The 26,607-nt window shown below is 40.8% G+C and overlaps 1 protein-coding gene across 3 annotated transcripts in view; it reads right to left on the bottom strand.

The window, feature by feature from the left end:
- Positions 1 to 26,607, bottom strand: part of KIF26B (kinesin family member 26B) — a 293,769-nt gene that overhangs the window by 239,981 nt on the left and 27,181 nt on the right. The window contains exon 1 of one of the 3 annotated variants that reach the window (XM_083830352.1): positions 19,084 to 20,860. The exons of the other annotated variants lie outside the window; for them this stretch is intronic. The gene's annotated coding sequence lies outside the window, so the exon portion shown is untranslated. Of the gene's footprint in view, positions 1 to 19,083; positions 20,861 to 26,607 lie in introns of those variants that run through there. 3 annotated transcript variants of the gene reach the window in all.

Genomic DNA, 26,607 nt, shown 5'->3' with positions numbered 1-26,607 from the left:
ACTGTACCTTCATATACACTTTTCGGACGTAAAAAGAATAAGAAGCCTGTAGTAACAGGGAGATCTAAACTAACATTCTAGTACTCTGCCTGAAATTAATGTGAAAGTGTAAATTTATGGAGCACGCTAAAAAAACGTGTCACGGTAAATAAATAAATAAGAAAGCTACCTGCACCCAATTCTGGTTCATGAGAAACCTAAACAGTACACAGTCCCTACAAAAGCCGTTCCTGAATGCAGCTCATTCCCAACAAAGCAGAAACCGAGACAATGAGAAAAGTTACATACAATGGAATTATTTTTCCCCCCACTTCAGACACAAACTCCACTGATCAAGAGCCTGTGGTGACTAATGCCGGACACTCAGCCATCTATGAAACTTAAAAGTAATTCCATTACTAGATCTATTACTAGACTTAGGCTCTGAAGGAATATAATATGGGCTTGCAGTCACCAAAGAGTAAATTTAATTTATCTTTACATATAGAATGCATTCAGGTGAAGAACTACTGTAACCTCTTAGTAAATTGTGATATTGTAAGTGGCCTGTGATTTCAAGGAAAAAAAATACTCGGTATTAAAACTTACCAAAAGGCTACCAACAATAATATAATCTCTCTGGCTTTCATTTCCCAAAATGATTTAGCAAATGCCTCCTTATCATACACAGGCAGTGTGTTTGTAGGTAACTGAAAGTGAGTTGCTGAGCTCTCAGACTAAACCAGAAGTGATAAATGATAAGAAAGATTTTGGAAAGGGGTAAATTTGTCTTTTTGACAGCTGAGTTAAGATAGGGGTCATTGAAGTCTCTCTCAATTCTACAAATTAGTGTTATGTTCTCAGACCAAAAAAAAACCAAGGTTAATTCTACTGAAGCCATTATGTTATATATTCAGGAAAATCCTTTGCTGAGGTTTTAGTATGTATTTTTTCCACCATGCACACAGAGCACATTGTCTGACAATAAAGGCTTTGACTGAATTCTCATGGCAGAGTAGCCTCCCTCACGCTTGCTGATCCAAGCAGTGGGCTTAAGACGTGTCCTGTTCAACCCGATCTATTTCCTATGGAACTGTGCTCCCAAAAATCAGCTTGGATATCCAGTCAAGCTGCCCACATGAACATAGAGCCAAATGCTGATTCAAACAAAAGCTCAAAACAGAAATTAGCTGGTACGCACAAAACAGAGATTCAGAACTTGGAAGCAGAAATTCCAGCAGCCTGGGGAAGCACAAGCCAGGGGATGCTGTGGGTCCCTGCAATAAACAGTCACCTGTGGATCGAGTTGTTTGGGACAAGAAACTAACAATAAGCATTTAGAAGACTTTCAGCCACCAAAGCAGGACTAACATTTGCAGTTATGATCAGAGAATTAAAAGTACCTTTTTTGTTTTGATTTGTTTTGTTTTTAAGTTTAATATTTTGTTGTATCCAGACTTGTTAACCTACACAAAAGACAGCATGTTGTCACAAATTACTGGAGAAAGGGTGTGAAGCTGCTAAAGGGTATGGCTGAAGTGACCAGAAATCAAGTCTCCTGTGGTCTGTCTGCCTAAGAGTACTCATACCTCACATTGCTGGGTTCAACTTATCCCCTACCTGGGCTCCTTAGGAGAAAGATGCATGGGTAAAAATGTGCAAAATCACTGCAGAGCAGATGACGTGTAGTAACTTATTAATGTGCCAAAGACTTGGTAACTGAGATTATTAATGTTAAAACATGGCACCAAAAGAACTAAAGACTTCCTACAACAACAACAAAAGTATGGGAATCTTAACTAGTGTGTTTAATATTTCATCCAGAGGACGGTATTCTCCAGTGCAGTGTTCGCATGATCTATTAAGTGGATCAGGAACTAAATCAATTGAATCATAATGTAGAAGAAATACAGATCTTACTTCTAAGCAGAAAACATTAGTTCAGAGGTTTCCATTTCCTCTCCTCAAACAAAGTAAACCATAGTTAAATAGGTAACACCCACAGTTTAAAGCAAAGATCCAGAACAGTTTTCTGAGTGATAAAAAACCCTACAAGATGCAGTTTCTTGTGATGATCTTGAGAGAACGTACACCTCTCCCTGTACTGGTGCTGGCAGCTCCTCGCTGGTTAACTCCAATGAAAAGAAGACAAGACACAAGGGTAGGTTTCAAACCCAAACTCTGTTCAGCCCTGTAATACAGGTTCCCATTTGAAACTCCCTGCATACAGATGGCCAAGATCCACAAGTTTGCTGGGAAGTATATGCCTAAATACCTTTCTGAATCCATCGTAGTGAGCTTGAGCAGACTTAGCATTTCAACTAGAGGAAACCATTCCTTGCACAAACTCAATTCATTACATGTAAGTTTCTTCCTTTGTAGAGAGGATGTGTTTCATTGGAAACCCTCTCTATTTTTAAAAGAGGAGGATGCCTCTTCCAAATGGAGGTGAAAGTGACAGGATCTTAAAAGGAACACCCAATAGAAATGCATCCTTTTACATTGTGTGTCCACAACTTCTCATAGATTTCCTTTGAATATTTAATGTTTTCCATGCTACTTGCTATCTGTTCTTCCACTCCAGCTTACTTACAGTAATTGGTATGGCATTATAACAGCACATTATGTCCAAAATATCTTACTTGCATTAAACCAACCTCAGAAATACTCCAAACTCCTGAACCCTATAGAATGGAACAAAGCATAGCTTAAATAACTGACTTCAAAACAACTTTTTATTATCCTATTTCTCACATCCCAGCAGCATGTTGAGGAGAGTCAGTAATGACAAGCACAAAATTGTACCTAAATACCAAACAGATCTAACTGAAAGCTTCCAGTAAGTGGGCATTTGTATTTGCATAAACAATTTTTTTCTTCTTCTTCCTTCTGGTCATCTCTTCTTTGAAAGGTTATGAACAGCAACTCTCCTAAGCAAATGTGATTATTTTTATGGCTCGACATGAGTCACATTTTTAATTTGCCAGTTCTTTTCTACATAAGACATTGCCACCACCTGGTAAATATCTTTGAGTAACTGTGAGTACACTTAAAGCCCTACAAGCCCAAGTATTTCACGGCTGCCCTGTAATTTGGTTCTCAGATCTTCACATTTCCCTTCAGGAAGCCAAATTCATCTTCAGGATTTGTTTGAAGCAGAGTACTTGCATAAGGAAATGGATTCATCGGTGGCATTTTCCAGAGGATTACAACCTGGTAGTTATGTTTGACTTACAGCACACCTCTTTTCTCCTTTCTAAAAACCTGTATAGAATGGTACCAGTGAAAGAAAATTTATTAAAACCCATCCCATCATCACTTCTATTATGACTTTCCCTATATCTGCTAATCAAGGCCAAAACATCTTATTTACTTTAGAAAAAAGGGGCTCTAGAGGTATGATAACTGCTGCAGAGTGGTTTGCTTTTTCAAATGAGAGCAGGCAAGTTTTTGGGATACTAACTGGTTCCTGATGCTCCCAGCAACAGGCCTAGTAACAGAGGATGAACTGGCTAAAGGACAGAAGCTGGTTTGGTTTCATTTTTTAACTAAATCATTGCCTTAAAATAATGTTTCTGTTTAGCATCAATACCAGTGTTCCTACTGCAGGAGGAACTATTTTTTTTCCTATATAATCAAAGACCAGCTAATCACTAGGATCTGTATTTAGGACCAACAGGTTACAATACCACAAAAAATCTTGTTGATAGAAGAAATCTGTAGCCTAGACTTCTACAGGACGTGTAAATTTCTCAAAGGCAGAAGGTATGCCAAGTATGCTTCAGAATAAGGGCCCATCTGGGGTTTGTTTTAATTTTGTTTGTTGGTTTGGGATTTTCCCCCTCCTTTTATAATTTTAAGAAAAAGCTCAGGAAAAAAAAAATGCAAAAACAGGACTTCAAATCAGTGCTGGTGTAGTTCTGGGGTTTGACTGGAAGGAGATCAATCTCTCTCTGAAGTGTAAGTTAATGCCCAAACAATTTAGAAAGTAGAAAACCCACGTAAACTCAATATTTACTATCGAATCTCCAGAATGGAGTTGCTTCGTGCAGTTTAACCTATCACATGTCCCTTTCTTTTTAACAGGGAAAGGGAAGTCAGCACACAAAGCTTTACCTCAAGGAGCACTGCAGGTCTCACGCATTACCCCAGGTCCTTATCCTGGTTTCGATGCTGACTCTGTGTAGCACTACCGAGAGGCATGCCATCGGTGCTATGCGACTTTCACAGCCTCCATCCTCCTGCTGACAGCTTGTCCTGAGCCTCGGCAATGGGAGGCTGCACTGCATGGATAGCTCAGATCAAGGCAGGTAGCAAACGTGGGAATGAATGCCTTCTGTTGGCAGCCGCAGATGCAGAGGTCTCCACTTGCACAGGAAAGCATTCCTCGCTGGTTTGCTGCACCCAAGCGTTTGCCATTACCATTTATTCTGTAGCAGACGGGAGACTACAGGAAAGCTCTTTCCACACAGCATAACATGCTAGTCAATTCGGACCATGCAAGGCCTACTATTGTCATCTATTCAAATTCCTCGGTATGCAAACAATGTAGTGAATGAATAGTAAGCAATTCCTTATTTATTTCTATTTCTAGAAACAATGTCAGGAAAGTTCCCCAGCAGAAGTTGTTAAAGAAACTAAATCATTGAGTAAGAAGTAAAACATCTTGGATCAGCAATGAGCCAAGAGACAAAAAGAAGGCAGAAAATAAGTCAGTTCTTCAGCTCAGCAAAAAGATGGGCTTGGAGTTTTGAAAAAGTACTTTGGCTTATTTTAATTTTCATTCAAATGAATCCCCGTAATTGTAGTTGTTGAAGAGTCTTCTGCTTCCCTGAATGCTCAGCTGCAGAACCTGCAGGCCCTGCAGTTTGGGAGCGCCGCATGAAACAGGTGAAGCCTGGAAGGAGGCCCGCTGCTAATCATGCAGACATGAAATGACTAAAATGAATGTTAATCTCTAGTCACTGACCTGTTCATTCTTTAGCCATTTATAACAGAAAAAAAAAAAAAGGGCGCTTTGATCCAGCTCCAACACAAATACTGTTGTTTACGTACAGTGTAACAGTGCTCAGTATGTTCAGCCTTGATCTGGAATTATTTCAGAAATCAGCTGCATATTTCACAACTCTTATTATTAACACCCAAGACTCTTCTTGCTCAGAAATGCTGGACTTTATTTCTTGCAGGTAAACATTTATTTATTGTAAGAAAAATGCACTTTAACAGCTGCTGCCATGTCTACTGAAAAGACTTTTAATAATAACCTCTCCAGAGACTAAAGAGTGCAAAGACCTGACTGGCACCAATGACTTGTAGAAGGTATTTCAGTATTACACAGATAAAAGGAGGAGGAGTGGTCTTGGTGCCTACTGTTTGTAAAGCTGTATTGAAACAGCTTTTTATTTTTTTAGCCTATGAAACATGCAATTCACTCTGAGGGAAATACAGATTCTGAAGGCAGAAGTAGTTACATCTTAAAAAAAAACACAGCTGTAAGGAAGCAAATATTTTACTATGTGGTTGGTGCCTTGGTGTGGCAGCCTTGAACATAGCTTTACTTTGTATAGGAACCATGGGAAGGCTCAATACCTGTCTATTATCAGCAGCTGTTAAGTTTTAGTAGGAATATAACATTTGCTGCATGATTTCCATTGTATACCTGATCTAAACCAAAACAGAATCCACATAGCATTCAGTAAAGAGGGAGTAGTACTTTCCAAAACTTTGGGTCAAATGCAGTTCTTACCTGTACCAGGCAAGAACTGCAGCTGAAAAACTCTGCAGGCATGAACCAATATCAAGGGGACAAGTAAAATATCCTCCCTAAGGTAACCATTTTCAGACACAGTAAGCGGTTACTGAGGGAAGGAGGAGGAATATTATGGAGACTTCTGTGGCAAGAGAATTGAAACAGCAGCATGAAATAATCTAAGCTGAAAGAGATGCAAATAAATAAATAAACTAATGGTGATTAAAGAATAAAAGCCACTTATAATCACCTGGGAGTCTAAGCTTTGTATGAGAGGGTAAGAGAAACTGCAGGGATTATATAGTTCTCAGTATGTTTAACATCTAATGTTGATTTTACAAGTGAGACAACATGGCTTGCACCGCGAATGATACCAATAGCTAAGTATTAATCAAAAATAAAGGGAAAGAGGTGAGCAAAAGTTTCTCAAGGAACACTAAACGTTCACCAAACCCAAGCACACAGGATATCCTTTCCATTATTTCCTATCAAATAAAAAGGAAGAATTGAGGTCTGCTTTGTTTTCATAGTATTCAGTGGCCGGGATATATACTTTGCAAAGTTACCTAGAGACCTTTCTGATTCCCTGGCAAGACAGAAGGTTGGCACAGCAGACAGTGACATTTGTTCCTGTGAAAGACAGACTTTGTTGTTCCACGTTAGAAATGCATCTTGCAGCCCGTGGGGTGGAGGTGGTGTGAGACACAAGCTGACAAGACCTAGGCTCTCCACAGCCTAAAGAATCTGGTGAGGAGCTGGCCCACTCCAGTGACACAGAACTCCAGCCAGCGGAGCTTCCCTGAAATGAGGGTGCCCCGCTGGGAAAGGACTGCACATTTCAAGACCCACCAGCTAGGCCCACAGCAGCCCAGAAACCCGCACTCTCGAGTTGGACAACACCAGCCTCTTTCCTCCCTCACAACATGCACAAATCCTGGCAACTGCACAGGAGCCTGCAAGACACAGTAGAACAAAACAAATTGGCAAAAAAAAAACTATTACTAGTTGCCACCTCTTATTTACCCCTACACTGTACCTTTCAAGTTCTTGCTTAGAAATCTCTTCCTACTACTTCACCACTAAAAGCGCACACTACATCTCCCATCTCTCCTGCATGCCAAATATCTATCTTGCCACCACCTATCCTGACAGCCTTAGATATCTGTCAAGAACAGATGTTTTGGCCCAGGCTAATTTAGAAGACATTTTATTTTGTTTACATTCATTTGACTGTACAGTTAAAATTTTGGATGTCACCTTTGGCTAATATTTAATATCTTTAATTAACATGTCCTGTTTCCACTCCAGAACATGAATTCGCAAGCTTGACTTTGATAAGAGAGCTCATAAGCTCAATATTCCTGATAGAACCCAAGAGTACAGACAGCAAACAAAGGTTTTTACTTGAAAACAGAAATAAATAAATTATTATAAAATAAAAAGGCACAAGCTTCCAGTTATTTACAGGCCACTTTAAAAATCTATTCTACATTTAGAAGCTTATTGAAATAAAAATCCATGCATGCTGACTGGCATTCAGGCATGGTAAGAAGACATTTGATGTCCTCTTTCTCAATGTCTGTGTCAGCGAACCACCTAAGGTTTTAAGAAAAGCTGAAGAATTTGTGGGTTTAACTTTTCAGTTATTTCCTAAGAGGATGGAGGTCAATGAGAATTTAAACATTTAAAAAAAAAGGCCATGCTGACTTCTTATACTTCTCCAACCAAACACAGGATGTCTGTTAGATTAGCTAAGAGGCATGCTGCTTGTTAAGCACACACTGTTTTAACACAACATGCTTTTATTCTGTTATAAACACTTAATAGCAAGCGCGCATCACAAGACACAGTGGAAGAGCTCCCCTACTGGGCTGATTGCTCAGCATTCAAAAGCTTACAAACCACTTGAATTAACTGCTAAATAAATCAGTCTAGCTACCCTTTCCCTCCCCTCCCACAGTACTGTAACCCCCAGTGGCTGGCGGCAATCCAAGCCAGAGCTTGAATTACTGCAAAGCCCAAGAACCTCTTCAATTCATGCCCACTCACTCTCCCCTCCCTTCCTTCACCCCAACTTACACCTGGTCCTTTTACTGGGGACGTGGGCTGTTGCTACCTAATGGATAACTTTCTGCTGCTCCAGTCAAGAAGGGGGGAGAGGAAGAATATCTAGAACTGTAAAGCAATAAGCATAAAGTGCATTTGGAAAGCCACAGTTGAGGAGAAATGCTCTCCCTCTTTGCACTCTTTAATGTCCAGGTCCTCTTTGAATTTCAGACAAAACACAAAGGCATCAACATGGTGTGACACAAGGTAGTGAACTTTTTTGCCAAGTAGGTACCATTTAACAGACCAAGCCATACTACAGATTGGAGCTATGTAATGCTTCCTTGCACTGTCTCAGTCGCCCCACTGCTTTTCTTAGAATTAGTCATGGGACATAAAATAAAGCACATGGTTAAGTATTTCCAGGATTGGAGGCTAAAATTTCTACTGACTTTGTCATTAGTCATTCTACTGACTTTGTCATTATCTGATGTCTACTCAGACCTTTCTCTAGCCGTCCTCCTGCTTTTATGCTGAAGTCCTTTGTAGCTTTATAGGCCTACCTGGCAGAAATTGAGGCCAAGTCACAGGACAGCAAGTAAAGGTATACAGGGAGAAGAAAATCTGCCACACAAGTCAAGTTTCCAGAAACATGGCCCAGCAAGGACTAACAAACAGCTCTAAACAACTGACTCTTCTCAGGAAGGCATAAACCCCTTAAAATGCAGACTGAAGTACAGTATACCACAAACGACTTTTTTACCCACCCTCCTCTCATGACTAATCTGACTCCTAAAAAAAAAAGTATTTGGCTGATCTGAGACCATTTCCATCCTGACTGCTGCTAACACTGCAGCAGTTTCTTTTATATAAAAAATGAATATACAAATTAAATGTTAAAGAAATTGCATTCTGAGAGACTGTTTCAGTATTGTATCCCTTGTATCCTCATAGCATGTTCCGTAAGTCATCTACTGCAGGCTTACTGCAAATTTCCTCTCACTTTTGTCCCCTTCATGGTTCAATGTTTTGGGAGAGATTGGCTCAAAAGGCAGGTTTTGGTGCTGGATACATTCAGAAAAGTACTGGGATTCCAGGACAAAGCAAACACTAGGAATACAGATGTAAATCTACAGCTGGAAACAGTTTTACTTTGTTCTTTACTTTTTCCCACTGATAATAATAATAAATAATGTAAGGTCCTTAGTTTCTGAAGGCTTCCCCTCAGCAATTCTTCAGCACACGAATACATTGCTGAGACTTCTAGCTGTATCCAAACTGCAGTAGAAGCAAGCTTGTTATGTCCTGAGCACAATACAGGCAAGGTTTAAATCCCTTACAAATCAAATCCCATCTTATTGCCTAAATTCCCCAGCAATTGAGGATATTCAGATTCAAAACACTGACCAGTTTCCACATTTTGCAATCAGCAGTATTTAGAGATTTCGTGTTCCTGTTACAGCCTTATTACCAGTGTCATACTAAAGTTCTTGCCTGTGAGTCCTGATTTATAACCAAGAATAATTCTAGCAGCACAAAATCATTGTTTTTATCAAAAGACAGGCCCAGTTTTGCCTCTCTTTACTTATAGCAAAGGCCTACCAGTGGAAAGAATCCTCTTAAGGTCCTCAACTGATTTGGATTTAGCTCCCCGTTACAAGTATGGTGGCAAGCTGCCAGAATGGATCATCAGCAGATGGCAGAATTGACTGCAATCTATTTTGTGCTTAGACCACACGGCAGTGTCTGCATCTACTGGGGGAATGATACTTTTGAAGGAAAAAAAAAAAAAAAAAGACTGCATTCAGAAGGCTCTGTAGAATATTGCCTCTCCCCTCCCCCAAAAGAGGGAAACAGAAAAATAAATGATGTGTGGGCTACAGAGAAACATCTTGGTTGGGAAGCTAAGATGCAGCATAATATTATCTAAAGAGTGTGTTCCTGATTTCTACGCAATTACTGTAGACATATTCCTGGCCAACCAGATTATTCATGCTTTATCTCTATTTGCTCAGGTGTCTGGGGTGATTACAGAACAAGACACCCAGCACACACAGGGTCAGAATTAACAGGCTCCAACATACAGCACAGCTATGTGTCAACTTTGGCGCAGGTTTTAGAAAGATCTTATAACAATATTTGGGGTGGCTACATTAGCTGTCCTCAAACGGCGACTTCTAAATCTGGTCCTTCCCTAGACGATCCTTGTTGCTAGATAGGAACTATATAACACCGCTTGTTTTATGGTTCAGAGAAATCAGCTAAAGTCAGCACACGTGCTACATACTGTTCAAGCGCTCAGCTAAGGACCACATGTTGCTTGGGCAGCTTGCAATCCCTGTAAAACAAGACAGCTAACACACACTTTATTCCACCCTTTTTTCAGCTTTTCACAGATGGAGGAAGTGAGGCTGAGCATCACCGTGGCTTTCTCAGCTTCACAGCCTGTCAGAGAAAGTTTTACTCCCAAGTCTCAGTGGCACAGCTGAGTTAGAAAGCCATGCCCAAACCCAGCTCGAAGAGTCGAGAGGGGTCTGAGCCCAAGTCGACAGAATGGAATGAAAAACCACGACCAGTTCCAACGTGCTAAAAGCTACAGTGCATATAGAAGTGAGCGCAATAGAGGAGAATTAAGTGAAAAAGGGGAAGATCAAGGGGAATGGGAAGGAGAAATCATTAGCAATGTTACCGCTGGTTTTCCTTAAACCCTTTCCCAAAAGCTTTAGACGTGATTGTGAGTTGATGTTTTTCAGATGAGGTAACAAAATCTTGCAAAGCTAGGGATCATAAACAGTCTAGCACTAGCCAGCTAATTTATATCATTATTTGCAGTTTTTAAGCTTAATCAGCACCATGTGTCCCCACGAGATGACTGAGTAGTGCCGCGCAAGGTTAGACCATCTGGTGCTGGGTTTTACTTCCTTTTGATTATAGCTGTTACCACTAATTCTTGTGTGCCCACTGTCTCCCTGAGCTTCAGTCCCTTCTTTTGCCAGATCGAGATCCCAGGCGTAGATGCAAATGCAGACACAGAACATTTTTGCCTCCCACACCTCCGCATTCACACACAAGCACGTAACTTCTCAAACGTTTCCCTGCCTTGCGCAGAATTCCTTTTTTTACTTTGTTCAGTTCATCCTCTTTCCCTTCCTTTCTTCAGTCCTCTCAGGGAAACAACTGATATCACTCCAAGGAAAGGGATGTCATGTCTTCTAATGGAACAGTCCGTGTTGACCAGATGACCCCTACTTAGAATACATGTGCAGAACCTGCTTAAAAATTCAGCATGACCATGTCCATTTGTCTTCATTCCCCTAAAGAAAATCCAGTGCCTGTGTAAGAATACCAAGTATTTTCCTTACTTGGTTTAAGAGAGCAAATGAAGACAGGTATGCACGTGGTCCTCAACTCTCTTGCTCACTCCCCGTGTCTGTTGTGAGAATCTCGTTAGTCACCACCACAATATCACGAGTGAAAGGGTTTAAAAACAATGCTTTGCATACTCTAGAGCAGGAGTTGATTCTTCATCCCACTGCTGCTATCAAAATATTCTCCTAAATATAAAACTAAATATAATTTCTCTAAATATAAAACACCCAATACCAAAGAGCTGTGATAAATCAATTTTCCTTGTGCGCAGTACAGTCTGGATTTAGGCACTTAGTTCATCTTAATGAACAAGTTACTCACTCAAAGGAAAATAAATGAAATGCTCTGCCTTGAGGGACAGTTTTACTTAATAGTTTGGTGTTACAATGACAGAACGTATGATCTGTCAGTATGAACGTCTTTTGTTCTCTGGAACATTTTGAAAACGGGTGGTCTGTCTCCCTCACAGTTACAACTATGTTTAAGAAGCTTTCAACACCCCGTCCTCCACAGAAATGCTCTTAAAAACAGAGGAAGACCGTTTTGTTAATTGGTTAGGAAATCAGACAGAAATCCCAAAACAAACAAGCACTCCCATGGAAAGCAATTTCCTAGTTTCCAAAGCTTATTATTTGCTTTATATACCAAGTGATAGATTAAAAATTAAAAGTAAAATATATATATATATATATATAAGCAAAACAGTGTTGAGACAAAGGGTGTTATGGGAACATGATTTAAGCTGTATCAAAAAAAGCAAGCAGCTGAAGGACTGTTAGTACTTTTTCAGCAGAAAAATTTGACAGAATAACGAACTTCAGAGTGAAATTATGGCTAGTCTCCATCCACGTTTGCCATATTCCTCACTAACACATACACAGCATCAATACAGGAGGCTCAGTTTCTGTGTGCTTAAAGTAGCTGTGCATCTGAAGTTATCTGCAACATGAATATCATGGAATGGACAATAAGCATGAAGCTAATCATGCTGGCTAATACAGAATAAAATGTTCCATGGACTGACCACGACATGAGAATTACAGCATTTTAGTTATCTTTAAGGAATCTACCTCTGTCCCCGCATATATAGATATATATTTTTTTTTTTTTGAGAAATAGTTGTACGTATTTCATTTATAAGCCAAATTAATTGTTACAAGGGTAGATTTAAAATCACTCCACCAACTTTGAAAGAAATTCCTCTATGGACACCACCATTAGAGATACTGGCACCTAATCCCATACACAGCTCACACATACCCAGACGAAATAATTCCTATCACAGCCAGTAGCAACACTGATGTTTATTATGATTATTTAATCCTTATCCAGAAATACAAACATATTGACAGACACTGGAAGAAGCAGTTCTTTTCTCCCTTCTTTCTGACAGACCATACACCAATCTGCCATCCCTCAGGTTATCAGCAAAGCACAGAAATAGCTGTATCTGATCACAGTAATGGTCCATCCATCTCTTATACCAATTCATTTAGGGGTTCGTTTGTGCCCTGATGCATGAGAGTTTCTCCCCTTCTAGATATTTAATCCGATTGTGAGTAACACAAGCCCTTCCGGACTCAAGTTTCCCTCAGCCTCCAGTCACCCTAGTTTGTCAATTATATCAAAATTAGTGATCACATTTGTAACCCCCCTTTGTCACAAATGCCTCCAGTTGCCAGACTCTAAGCATAAAAGGCATTTTAGATTGAAGAGCTTGTGAAACAATGAGCAAGAAAGGGGAGGGAGGCCAGGGAGTTTGTGATCCCATAGGAAGCAACTCAGAAGGGAAAATGAAAAGCAGTTCTTTTCTGTAGGACGGTAACATTAAAAGGCCCAACAGCAAAGTGTTCTTCTGGGGATGAAAGTCAAGATGTACAACAGGAGCTCAATAAGGCTTCATCAAGAGCTCTTTCACCATCTTAAACGTCAAAAAGGAGTGGTAAAAAAATGAAAACAAAGATACATTGATAACAGCGAGTATAAAGAGGCTAGTACGAGCACAGGGATATGAAAGTCCGAAAGGCTAAGACACAGACACACTATGAATTGCAACTACCAAGAGAAATTGAAGTGACTATAAGGAATTTAGATTAATATTTAGAAATAAGTCAGAGAGCAGAATACACAAATCCATTAGCACAGGAAAGTTTTCTGTTAACCAACAGAAAAGGTGGAGAAATACCTGAAGTCACAGCACAGACTGTTACTTTTGCCTTAGTCTTCATGTGTTGTTTTTTTCTCTATTTTTTAAACATAATTAAGAACTAGGGATTGTAAAACAGAAAAAAAAAGATATAATAATACAGGTAGGTACACAGAATATATTTAGGCTGGCATGGTTTAATGCAAACTGCTAAGAACACAAAGAATAAAGCAGTTTTTAGTGAATTCTTACAGGATAGGTAGAACCCCCAAAGGACAAACAGTATTACTAGCAGTAGGAAGGAAGCAATGAAAAGGTTTGGTCAGTATAGCTTTGATAGCCATAAAAATACTAAAAGTAAATAAAAATACTTGGCTTAGAATCACGCAGGGAGTAAGAATAGTCAGAGACAAAAAAAAAATGTCAAGTCAATATATAACTTAAAAGATGGCAGAAAAGTAGTAGATGTGCAACTTAACTGCTTGAATGTAATGGAGCTAAACCACATGATCTTTCTCTAGTAAACTAAGGAAATATGGTTTAGATCAAATTACAACTAAAGAAGCACACAGCTGGCTGAAAAAACATTCGTGATCAATAGTTCTCAGTAATTCACTGTCAAGCTGAGAAAATGTGAAGCATGGCACTGCAAGTACAAGGTGCTCCAGGGTCCAGTACCAGACCATTTTCAGCGGTGTCTTGATGAAAGACCAAGCATATTGGCAGCTTTTGTGGCATTTATCAGTCCAGGAGAAGCATTACAGGAGCCTTACAGGACAGGACTAACATACAAGACCACTTCTCCATCTCCAAATAAAGACATTTCATTGTTTCTCCAAGTAACAGCAATTAATCCAGTAAATGGAAAAAGAAAACCCTCAAATTCAGGAAGGAGTACAAGTGTTTAAGCAGCAGCCTTGCAGCATTCAGAAAGGAAAGAGTCTAAGGCTCTCTAGCACTTTCTCGTCCTGGTGGTTTGGTGCTGTTTTTCTTCCAAGGTGCTCTCTGAGAAGCACAATGTTCAGTAGGCTCTGCAGGCTGTGTCTCAAGCCTGGAAGTCCTCCTGTCAGGCAACGGTAACAAGAACCTGACTTAAGTACTGAGTCACAGTTTATTACAAAAGCCTGAGTATGTAAGTTTCAGAAAGTTAATAATAGCTGATCCTTGTATTGACAAATAGATTAACTGCCTAGGCCCAAGCACATATTAAGAGCGCTGCTATCTGCCTGAACAGAAACACTTGGACAGAAGTTGTTCCATCACACTTGAAACCCTCATGGCTTCACAAGACCCCAGAGACATCCAGACATGAAGTGTCATAAAGTGCTTGAAACTGGCATCAAAACAACTCTGAAGGCACATAAAAGAATGCTTTAAAAAAAACATCTTTCCTGTGCTTATTTTCACATAAACAGTGCTGACCTTAGGCACAGAGGATTAGCTCACAGACACCAATGACCACTTGATGTTGACGTCAAAGCTTCATTTGAAGTGTCGGCTATGTCTAGATAATAGTTAGGGACCCGGAAACGTCTCATTTCTCAGGCATGGGCAGCACCCGTAAGCGTTCTTGTACCTCACGAAACACATCGCTGATCATACAGCTACAGGAGAGGAGGTAGAATAATAGGACAGGTTTTGGAAAGAAGGTTGCTCCAACACCTGGAGCTCAAGATTGCAAGCTGCCAAGCCAGCTGCTACCAGACAAAAGAGCTCAGCATGAAATGTCCGCTTCTGGAAAGGTTTTGTAAAGGTTTCTTTCCTATTACTGCCTGCCACATCAGTTACCATTCCTGAAATGAAACAGCAGGGACAAAAATATTAAGCTCCTCTCAGGTAAGACAGTAATTGAGCGCAAGAGTTTTGCCTCCCTAAGCAAGATTTGCACATCTCTCTCCAACCAAGTATATGCTTAAACCATTAAGCTCCCTCCCCCCAATTACAGAAGGTACAGCATCTGAAGGTCAGTTTCTCCTCCACTCATGTAATCAAATCTTGTTTTTCAAGGTCCTGCTTTCCCTTGGGGCAGCAAATCAAGCAGAGGAAGAAGGGAGATAAATGCTCTCTGTATGCAACATCATGGCTCTAAGACAGACATGTAACACTTGTTCTAAAGGGAGAACTAATTTGCAACCTGCCTATTCCATCACAGATTTAGTGGAATAAAATAATATTAATAATTAGTAATTATTAGTAATACTAATAATTAGCACTCATGATACTAATCCCAAGCTTTCACAGAACCTGAAGTTTTGGGCAGGAGGGGGAACAAACACACACATACTAAACTCAATACTTTAATCTATAGACTAAGGAAAATGTAAAATATATAGCAAAAAAAAGTGATTAAAGCTTCTGAAGTTAAAGTCCATTACTTTATACTGTTCAGATACATTAATCAGAAGCTGCAAACCAGAAGGCACAGTAGAAGTCTTATCACTTATCCTACAACTTCTTAGGTTCTTGGGACCAGTCCATCTTTGGAACAACCAACTTCAACAGGGCTTCTATCCAGTGCTGTTCATTTGGTTTCAGATGTCGTACCTCCTACGCAGTGCCAACCCTCTTAAAATTTACAGAGCATATAATTATTGCAAAATTAAAATAGTAATAATCAGCACACTAGTATTTGTAAACAAGCTATCAATCATTCTCCCTAACAAAATACAAAACAACAGGATTATCTGGGAGAAAACCTTGCTTTTTGGAAGTGCATATGAGACGGTACAAAGACTAAGTACAGTATATTCCCCTGAATCCCATACTCACTCTCCTGCTTCAGCTTAACTTACAAATCCAAGCACCCAAGGAACTGTTTTAAACATCCGACATGCACACACAAAAATAGTAAGGTGTGTACTGCAGAATTAACAGTGCATAACTGTCCAAAAGGAATTAAGTTCCACTTTATTTCTGGTTTGTCTCACATTCACATCCAACCACAGCACAGCTGAAACCATTTTGCAAGTAAGAAGGTGTTTATCTTTAATAATGAAATATTCCTCAACTTTGACAAGGAGACGTTACACTAGATGACTAAAAATGTTATTCTTGAAAGAGGAAAAATTAAAATTTTCTATGAAAAGGTATATACTCATGTTTTACATGCTAGTTGATTTATTTGACACAAGCCTTTTTGGTATCTGCAGATCTCCTGAGATTACACATAATAAAGATTCTAAAAAATTAAAATAAAAAAAGCATGCACGCATGGATACAGACTGAAAGGCTCCAACCCACTCTTCACAGGAAGATCAGAGCACAGAGATACCTCTGCACAAGACTACCATTTCCTCCTGCAAGTACCACTAACTGTGCGCTTACTATGTATAGCCTTCTATGGCTGTTAACAAAAATATTTAAGGGGCCTGATGGACAGATATTCCTTCTGTGAATGAGTCATCCGGGTGTGATCCTCCCGTCACAAATTTTGAAAGTACTCCAAAGTGTCAGAGGCAGACCTACACAGAAAATGAAAATGACAGTTCTACAATAAGCCTGGAGAAAAAGAAATACTATGGTTTGTATTTGGGGTTTGCTTTGTTTTTAAATAGGGAGTTAATCCCTCTGCTCTCCTGCCCCTTGCCACCTAAGGTCTCATCTTCCAGACATCACAGCAGGTGTGCTCTAGCCCACCCATAGCTTCAGGGATTAATTAGATATTCCCTGTGCCTGAAAGAGACCGTAATTTCTCGGCCAGTGATTACTATTTGCAGGTCTGTTTGATTATACACCTGTTTAATAGCACCATTTCTTCAAAGTTGACCCAACAAACTAACGTGTTTCCAGTGTTATTTGCAAAGTTGAAAGAAATCCTTCATTTCTATGATTACTGCAGCCTTCTAGAAAAGCCAAATAAAACTATGATTAAATCAGTAAGTTCAAAGTTTGATCAAATGATCCCAATTGCCAGATTTTCAAGCTTCTTGTGCTTCAGTTTTCTTCCCACCAATTCAGCCCACTACAAGAGCTACAATTTTAATCATTCAAGATTTACTTGTTCTTGAAATCCTGTTCAAAGCAGAGGGGAATGGCCAAGAGCTGTTAAACTCACTGTTGGGAGAAATCACAAGCAAGAATTCACAGAACCATGGAAGGGCTGAAGTGGGAAGGGACCTCTGGAGGTGGCTGCCCAGGACCATGTCTGGGAGGCTTTTGAAGATCTCCAAGGAGGGAGGCTCTGCAGCATCTCTGAGCAACCTGTGCCTGTGCTCCATCACCTGCACAGTGAAAAAGTGTTCTGGGATGCTCCTGTGTTCCAGTTTGTGCCCATTGCCTCTTACCCTATTACTTGGCACCACAGAAAAGAGCCTGGCTTGGTCTTCTTAACAGCCTCCCTTCAGGGATTTCTGCAAGGGCACCTTGTTGTCTCACGGTCAACTTGGTGTCCACCAGAACCCCCAGAACCTTTTCTGCAAAGCTGCTTTCCAGCTGGCTAGCCCCCAGCAAGTACTGGTGCCTGGGGTTGTTCCTCCCCTGTGCAAGACTTTGCACTTCTCCCTGTTGAACTTCATGAGGTTCCTCTCAGCCCTCAGAAATTCATTCATAAATTTACAGGAAAAAATAAAATGAACAAAAAAAAAGTCACAGCAAATATTTTATCATCAGCTTCAAAGATTTAACAGCTATGTGGAATGCTTTCATTTCAAGCAATGCATTTCTGAATCCCATATTTCTGCTCCTCTTGAGCAAGTCAGCACTAAGGCAAAGCTAGCACCAGTAAATGGAGAGTGGGAAAAAAGGGGAAGAGATGTACCCTCCAGATTAAACTGTGCTGGGTAGCATCTGTGGAAACACTCCTGTAATTCATCAGATGAGCAAGAAATTCAACAGACTGCATATCTGTTTACCAGAACTGCAGTGACACATCCTATTTACACCTCAGTGAAGAAAGTGAGAAAGACGCTCTGTTTCTTTTTCCTCAGCCTATACTACCCAGCTTATGAATTCCACAGTAAGTAAGATATCAGCTCCTCCTGCAGAGTCTGGGGAATCACAGGATCACAGCGTTTCTGATGAAAAATTATTTGAATACCATCACTTATTTGATTAAGCAAATAGTTGAATTATTCCACCAACTAGTTCTTATGGTATCATTTAGGCACATTATTTCAAGAAGTATACAGAATTTCAGTTACCAAGAGGCACAGAAGTCTGAAGAAGGCTCAGCAAGTGAGACAGACCTGTGTATGAAATGTGTGGCAGCCTCTTTCTTGTAGACAGTAATATCAAGACTGTGGATGGAGTTCCTTTAGCACCGGATAGGTATCTGTCAACATCAGGACTTCAGAGCAGAAAAATTGGCCAATTGAAATTTCTCTCCATCCTTCCCTGCAGTCAGATAAATCATATTATACAACACTTAACACCACCTACAGGAAACTGGCAGTAATACCTCTCAAAGTAGATAAACAATCGAATAGGGAGGAGGACAACAAACCAGAAATCTCTCAACCATATGCATTTCTACAGCATCTCTAACTACTAGGGGGTGAGAAGAATGAAAAAGTAGGTTTGCCTCAGTGTTTTTGCTATCATAAAACAGAGTGCTGATGATCAAAGCCAAAAGTGAGTGAAAATGTGTATTTTCCTTCCATTTTTCTGAAACAGACTATATTTCCTCACACCTATAATATTCTGGAACATTGGCTGGAAGAGCTGATGCACATAAAAGCTTTCTCTATTGATCTGCTGGACGAGAATTGCTTTTCCTACCTTTATAATCCCACATGACTACTAGAACTTCAACCTAAAATAAACTTCCTAAAGGAAAAAAGGAAGCATTATGTATAACCTGGCAGAACAGTCCCTCTTCCTCAGATTGGATTCAGCATCACTGGAACCTGGAACACAGGCAGGGGGAGCAGGCACTGATCACAAAACAGGGTCACGGGATCCCCCGGGCTGGAAGGGACCCCAGGAGACCCCTGACCCAACCTCCTTCCCAAAGCAGGGCCAGCTGGCAGGAGCACACTCAGCTGAGATGATTTCATCATCACCGAGCAGCACTGCCTGTACCAATTCGGTAGCTACTGTTCCCAAAATGTAGGGAAACAGATGCCCAGCAAAAACCCTACTTATACCCTGGATTAGACTAATCAATACAACTCTAAATTGTGTGTTTATTTCCACTTCTTTTAAGGAAAACAGCAACTAAAAAGCAACAACTTGTATCTGGAGGGTGGGTAATTATGGACAGCAAGTGTCATTTCAATATAAATAGGGGAAATAAACGCAAATTACACAACACTTAACTCTTACAAATTGGCTGTTAACTGAGACAATAGTCTACAAGATGTTGTTTGGAGTATCTCATTAATAAAATTCAAAATTGTTTTCAGCAATTATGTGCAATCATTGTCATTTTATCACTGGCCAAAGACAGTCCCTCACTGCATGCTTCAACATATAATTGTATCATAGATTGCCAAGAAAATCATCCTGTCTGTAAGAGAGAACTGGAACTGTACCACACTGACACAGAAACACATCGCGCTAGCAAAAGGAAATGTTAGTCTGGAGATGACTTACTGCTAGAGAAAGCCAGTAAACCTTCACTGGAAGACCAAGGACAGCATTTCACATGAACAGAGTGATGGGGCATTTCCATAACCTGATCTTAGCAGGCCTAGAAGAGCATCTTGCAGGACTCATTTTCACTTCTGAAGTTTACCGTAATTGGGCCTTAATCTCAAAGGGCATCTGCACCTAAACTTAAATCTTCTGTTTTGGTTCATAATACTGAGCACTGCACACATATTTGTGAATTATCTTGGCAAACTGCTCTGCAATAGGCAAGCAAAACACTAGCTCTGGAGCAGCACGAGGGAATAACTCGCCCCAGCTGCTCAGTCCCCATAACGGCATGGACAGGGCTTCAGTTCATGAGCAGTCAGCTCTCTTGCAACCAAGTTTATTTCACCTTTACTACAACCCCACAGAGAGCAGAGAAGTTATCCAACAAGATTAAACATGGTTTTCCTGATTACTATGGAGACTATGCCATGAGCAGTGCTTGTCTGTTCCCACCTGCAGCCCACAGAGCCACGGTTTAGTCTGGGACACAGCAGTCTGGGCAGAAGCCAGCAGACCAAGCCTGCTGCTGAAAATTCCCTACAGCTGCTGGATGTCCCGTCTCTCCTCGTATCCTGCATCCAAACCCGATGCTTTTCCCACAGGTATCCTGGATCTGTGCTTCACTCCACACTTTCAGGCAACCCGGAGCGTAGCCCCACCACTCCCTTAAGCCTCCCTGAAGACTCCCACAGCCTTTTCGTCCCCTCGACTATATAACACACCCTCACATCCTACCTCCTCTTTGTCCATTGCTGTCATGTGTTTGCCTTACAGGCATAGGATTAGTGGCAGCCCAATTATGTCTCTGATTTTAATACCCTGCAATGTTAGAATCTCCTCAGCTGAAACACTTCCAACCCTTTCTGTAGAGAGTTATGCCCATCTGGGCAGCAGAAATGAGCACAAACTCAAAGGAGAGCAGCCAGCTATTCCTTCACCTCCTGCACGTACAAGGGTGCATGTACACAGGCTTGCCCGCAGCATTGGCAGAGCCACTTCTGAGTGCCTGCTACGTTTCAGGAGGCCACCTGAAACCTGGCAGAGTAAAACTATGTAGGCGATGAGGCTTGGCAGATTTGATGAACTTGGAACCCGGTTTTGCCTACCTTTTTCTGTCTATTTGCTGTATTTTTATTCTGACACAGCTCAGAACTGAAACTTCGGGTCACCAAATTAAACAGCTGCATTTTACTTCCAGGAGAAAGTCAAAATATTTTGCTTTTAAGATAAGTATAATTTATAGACAAATAGATGCACAGAACATACTTGTAATTGAATGTTAAAACCCTCAAGTTTGTAAGTGAGGTCCTAGAACAGTCAGTAAACGTTGTCTGAAATCTCAACTTCCGTGTCCAGCTTTTTCATCAGCAGTAAACCTCCCAGACTTCCACACAGATACAACCTCACATATGAAAGAATGTGAGCTTTTGGTCAACTGTCATTTGCTCGTTTACATGGCCAGATTTTATCTCACAAAAATTCATCCATGATGAGTATTTGTCCTTGGATTCATCTCTCCTGCCCTCAGTCAATTAACTCAAAGTTAACAGAATCATTCAAGTAAAGACAAAAACATGAGCAGCGTTCTCTTGTCGGTCCAAGAGCACCCAAGTCTTGGCTTATTGATAGACCTACCCCCAGCACTCACTACAAACGATGCTCCCATCGAAAGTCAATAGATGCATTTCCGAAGGGATGATTTTAGACAGCAGTTGAGACTGAAATCCAAGTCAGCTGTGCTGTACTTCCCATAGGGAAGAGAGCGGACCAAAGCAGGAGCAGACAGAATAACTGCCTTACAAGGGGGATAATGACAGGTAGTTTGACAAGCACCATACTGACTCTATAAAATGTTTCACACACAGAAATTATGCAATGCAGCTAATAACGCAGCGGGGGTGGAAGGAGGCTGGAAAAGCAGAACACTGCTCATTCATTCTGATGCCATGTTGTTCATACATTACAGAAGCGTCTGTCTGTGTTTTGACAACCTGCCAGTCCATCACTACCTCAAGCACAAGACTTGCTGTAGGCAATTTGACCCTTTTCTTCCTTTCCTACGCCCTCTTGCTTATTCTAAAGAATATAGGCTCTCCAGTAATAGTATTTGATGTTTTTAAAGGCAGGATATAGTTTAGGGTTATTTTGCATGTTGAGAAAGCCCACAGGCACACTCCGTATTTTCCCTGCAATTGCAGCTAGTTCTCAGTTACCAGGGGGAATGGCAATTACAGCTTTGTTATTCAGACATTTTTCAAACTTAGGGCTCAAATGAGAGTGGGTCCGCAACTTCATTCAAAATAGACACTTTAAGCAGCTTGGGATAAGTAGATTAACTGAATGTGAACTTTGGCCTTGTTTTTTCACTTCTACTTGCTGATATATTTTTGGTGATAAAAATAAAATTGTGCCTCTAAATTTAAGTGTTCATACGCATTTTTATCCCACAAGTAGTAGTACCTGAACAGACAGATCAAGACACCTGTCTCTACCAAGTCTTTCAATTAACATTCAGCAGTGAGAATTAGAAATGTGATGGGAGCTACCTGAATTACAAGATAAAATGAGGAAGAAGGGGTAAGTCATTTAATATTTGAAAGGGGAGAGGAGAAAGAGAGATGAGATTCGTGCTTATTGCCTTTACATTCTGTAAGAAACAGATATCTACAGTCTGTAGCCACAATCAACCCCAAATAAAACACACCAGAGCAAACTGTTAAACAAACAAAAAAAATATACAGAGCCTTGCATTCTTTCCTCTCAGTCTCCTACATCTGTTTGGGCATTTGGTATGTGATTTCCTCTCTGTTTTGCTAATTTAAAGAAAAAAAACAGTTATACAAAAAGAAAAGGAGGTTCTTAGAAGCATACTGCTTTGAACAGCCTGCCAATCTTGACTGTTGAGTTTTTTCTTTATTCCCAAAATAGACCTCAGCTTACTGAGGTCATCAGGTTACTGCACTCTGAAATCCAACATTCACCCAGTTAACAGGGAAGGTGTACTAGGCATGGCTGGGACTAAGAAAATTTTCTTCACAGGAGCCCACAGAGAGCTGCATTTTAAATGGCTGACCAAAAAAGCGTTGACAACGTGCCTATTATAACTAGCTATTGACCGACAGCACCAAGGCCCTTTGTTTCTCACACTGCTGCCCCAGTGAGCAGGCTTGGGGTGGACAAGAGGCTGGGAGGGGATGGCTGACATGTGCCAAGCAGAGGGATGGGGATGTCCCCTACAGTACAACGTCATGCTCAGCAATAAAACTGCAGGGGAAGCTGCCCTGCGTTACAGCTGCTCAAGGACTGGCTGGGCATCAGTCTGCTGGTGGCAAGTGACTGCTTTTGCACTGCTTACATTTGTTGTGGGTTTTCTTTGCCTTTTTCTCTCTCTGTTTTTTCCCTTCACTTAATAAACTGTCTTTATCTCAACCCACAAGGGCTTTTTCCTCACTTTTGCCCTTCAGTTCTCTCCCCCATCCCACTGGATGGCAGCTCTGCTAGTTCAGGAAAGGTTGGAAGTGAGGTACACGTACAATCTGATTACCTGCTCCTTTCATCAGACATCCAGAAAGCATCCGGCATTTGTTCAGTATTACTGACACACCAGCACTTGAACTAGAAATTTAGCTCACTGTCGAGCTTAATGGCCTGATGTGGAACTGCCTCTCAAATCAACAAACCCTTTCCAAATGCATGCCAACCCCGATAACAAATTGCTTCTTCCTTCTCCATGCCAAGTACCTTTATGGAGATTAAAGGCAGAGTTCACAAGTGTTTAGTGTCCTCAAAGGTGTTAATATTTAGTCCTGTACTCAACACCTGATTAGTAATTCACAGCAAGTCAAGTCAGAGCTCTCTTCTGCTAGTCTGTGTAATTCCTTTCTACTGCTTCCCACACTATAGCAGCAATAAAGCACTTAATGCTGTTTTCAACACAGATGATGTGTTGCATCTGAAACACTCTTTTAAACACTACAGGTAAAGGCAACTCATCCCCAATTCATGCGATCTCTCCTCCAAATTATTTTATAGCCGTATCCATCAGACTAAATTCCTCTATTATCATCCAAACAAAGCTTTCTTTGAAGCCGTAAGACTTTTGCCAGGCATTGTTTGAACTGCAGACTAGGTGTTGAGCTCAGCACAGTGCTGACTGTGGTCAGAAAAGGCTTAATTCCTCATTTTGAAAGAAGAGGCCAACAGGTCTGAGTATTAAAACCCGCATTCATTTTTCTCTAGCCCCAGTGACCATGGAGAATGAAGGGCCAACATGTGTCTGCCTCTAGATGAACTCTCCTGATTCACAAATTAAAGATTTCCTCCTGCGGTCACCGTACCATGGCTTTTTTAAACACTGAAGAGAGTCATGCTCCCGTAAGCACATGCTACAAAATTTGGTTGAAATTTCTTGCACTGGCTCATGTGAAGGTGAGGAGTAGGAGAGGGGACTTGTGCACTAGCATCACAAAACTGACATATGCCACTTACCTTCTTGACACACCAACTCACAAAACAGATACCATGATGCTATGCTGCCTGTGAGCACAGGGTATCCATTTGGCATACATACGTGCATATAAACCGCAGTGCTTCATGAGGGAGCCCACACCTTCCAGCGAGCCTGGAGCCAGAAAGAGCTGTGGAACTGCTACAGGAGGAGCACGCTGCGCTGTGTGCACGCTCCAGGTCTTAGGTACCTCAAGCATGGGAGAGGGATGTTCCAGGTAAGTGCTTGCCGACGTGTCTGGCTGATAGACACTCGCTCACAGCAGGAGAACCACTTACACTCAGGCACCACTACTGACCTTTGCAGACACGCTGGCACAGAACCAGCCTGCCAGTTTAAGCGCCTGCAGATCAGAGCCATGGCCATATACAAAGACTATTTACTGAAGAACAATCCCCAGAAAAAGGCGGTCACAATATGAACACAAGGGTTTCATTGCGTTGCCGCCCTGAGGTAATCTGAAAGCAGGATAACAACCTGCATTTCACTGCTTTTGATTTCTCAGTATAATAGCTTCTCCCCATCCATACACACAACAGAAAGCAATGAGCACAGGGCAAGGTGAAAGACCTAAGAGCTAGAATTATAGACCATTTACCAAAGTTATCTCCTTTTGCCTCTGGGTAGAAGCCTCCTAAAGGTTATAGTGTTATAATGATCCAGGTGGTGAATAACCCTTGAAGGGTAAAGTTTCCCTACAGTCATAAAAACAGCTGCCCAAAGGAGGAAAAAAAAAAAAAAAAAAGAGCGGAGATGTTTGAGGAAATGTTTTCTATCCCTCCAATACCTTAGCCGTCAAAAGTTCAGGGACTTTGGCAAAAGTTTTTATCAACGTAACGGCTTTTTTTTTCTCTCATTTGCTTCTGCAATAAAAGCAGAATAAGCAGCTGTGTTTATAGTTCACAACTTAGATTTGTTTTTTATTAACATATCAAATTATTCATGGTGACTTAATCATCGAATCCATTTTAAACTATTACAATTGTGGTGATAAGTTAGAGTGATAATACAGCTTAACCACAGCACATTGAATTTTTTCAACACCTTTCACCTGAAGATTTCTGTAGAAAACATAAGTACTAAAATCTGCCGTGGCCCTTGTATAATGAGCCCTTTGCTTACAGTCCTTTAGCAAAACTCAGGCATTGGTATTTGCAGAGTATTACATGGTAGGTACATGAAACTTGCATTTCTTCATCTCATGGCCTCAGTCTTAAAATTGTTCTACAAGTCTTGCTGCTTTTCCTCTGGAAATTTAGGGAGACCCTATACCCTGGGTTTGTTAACCCCCCTTCTCTGGGACTATGTAGCATTTAAAAGCATTAGAAACATAATCCTAACTAATCAGAATAGAAAGTTATCTATGGTGGATGGCTGCGAATGTAATGTGATTATTCAGAATTCCCATGTCACGAACAGGAGGAAAAAAAACGCTGAGGTACACCCTCAGACTTCCTTCTTAATTTAAAAGTTGCTGCTGTTGATTAAGAGCAAAGAGTCATCGCTTTTGGGTACACAGTGCATGCCATAATAGGACCTGCTTTCCACAGATATCTAGCTTTTACTGTGAGGTGCAAATAATGAGGTGCAACGGCCAACATGATGGAGTCTGAGAGGCGTGCAAAGGCATAACAAAGCAAAAGACAACTCAACCAGTGCTAATGAAGCAGGAAAGAACATGACATCGCCTACAACAAACTTTGGTAAACAATTTAAATGAGCTGTGGTTTTTGCACTCCTAACCTGCCCTATTATGAATGTGACAATCTCACACAACATATCAGAGAACATTGTGCTCGGCCTCGAAAAAATGTAACAACATTGTTAAGGAGTCCATCATTTCCCTTTAATTAATGCCCTACTGTGTCTGACAGACAGCGAGTGTTCGTAGCTCACACCAGCGAACTTCAGCTTTGAATGCTGCGTAGGTGTCAAATACTGATTTCTTAATGGCAAACAAATCAAAGGAGAAACATTAAGTGAATCTGATGAGCTTGAAAGCTCGGAAACGGCTACGGATTAGAATGCACGTGTTGGAAATGTGAGAATACGCATCAAGAAGACACCAGTTTTGTCAGTTATCCCAGATCAAAAAGACAATTTCAGAAGAAGGTAGGCCCAAGATGACAGCCCTGTGCAAGTGTCGTTCACTCCAGCATAAGTCAGGTCCTGGCAAGCTAAAGCAGTCTTGTGCTGTGCTTTACCTCACATGTTCTGCAAGTCAAGACTTCTCAC

This window comes from Anser anser, assembly GCF_964211835.1.
Source record: "Anser anser genome assembly, chromosome: 3".
Lineage (NCBI taxonomy): Eukaryota > Metazoa > Chordata > Aves > Anseriformes > Anatidae > Anser > Anser anser.
This window is presented reverse-complemented; position numbering and strand designations above follow the sequence as displayed.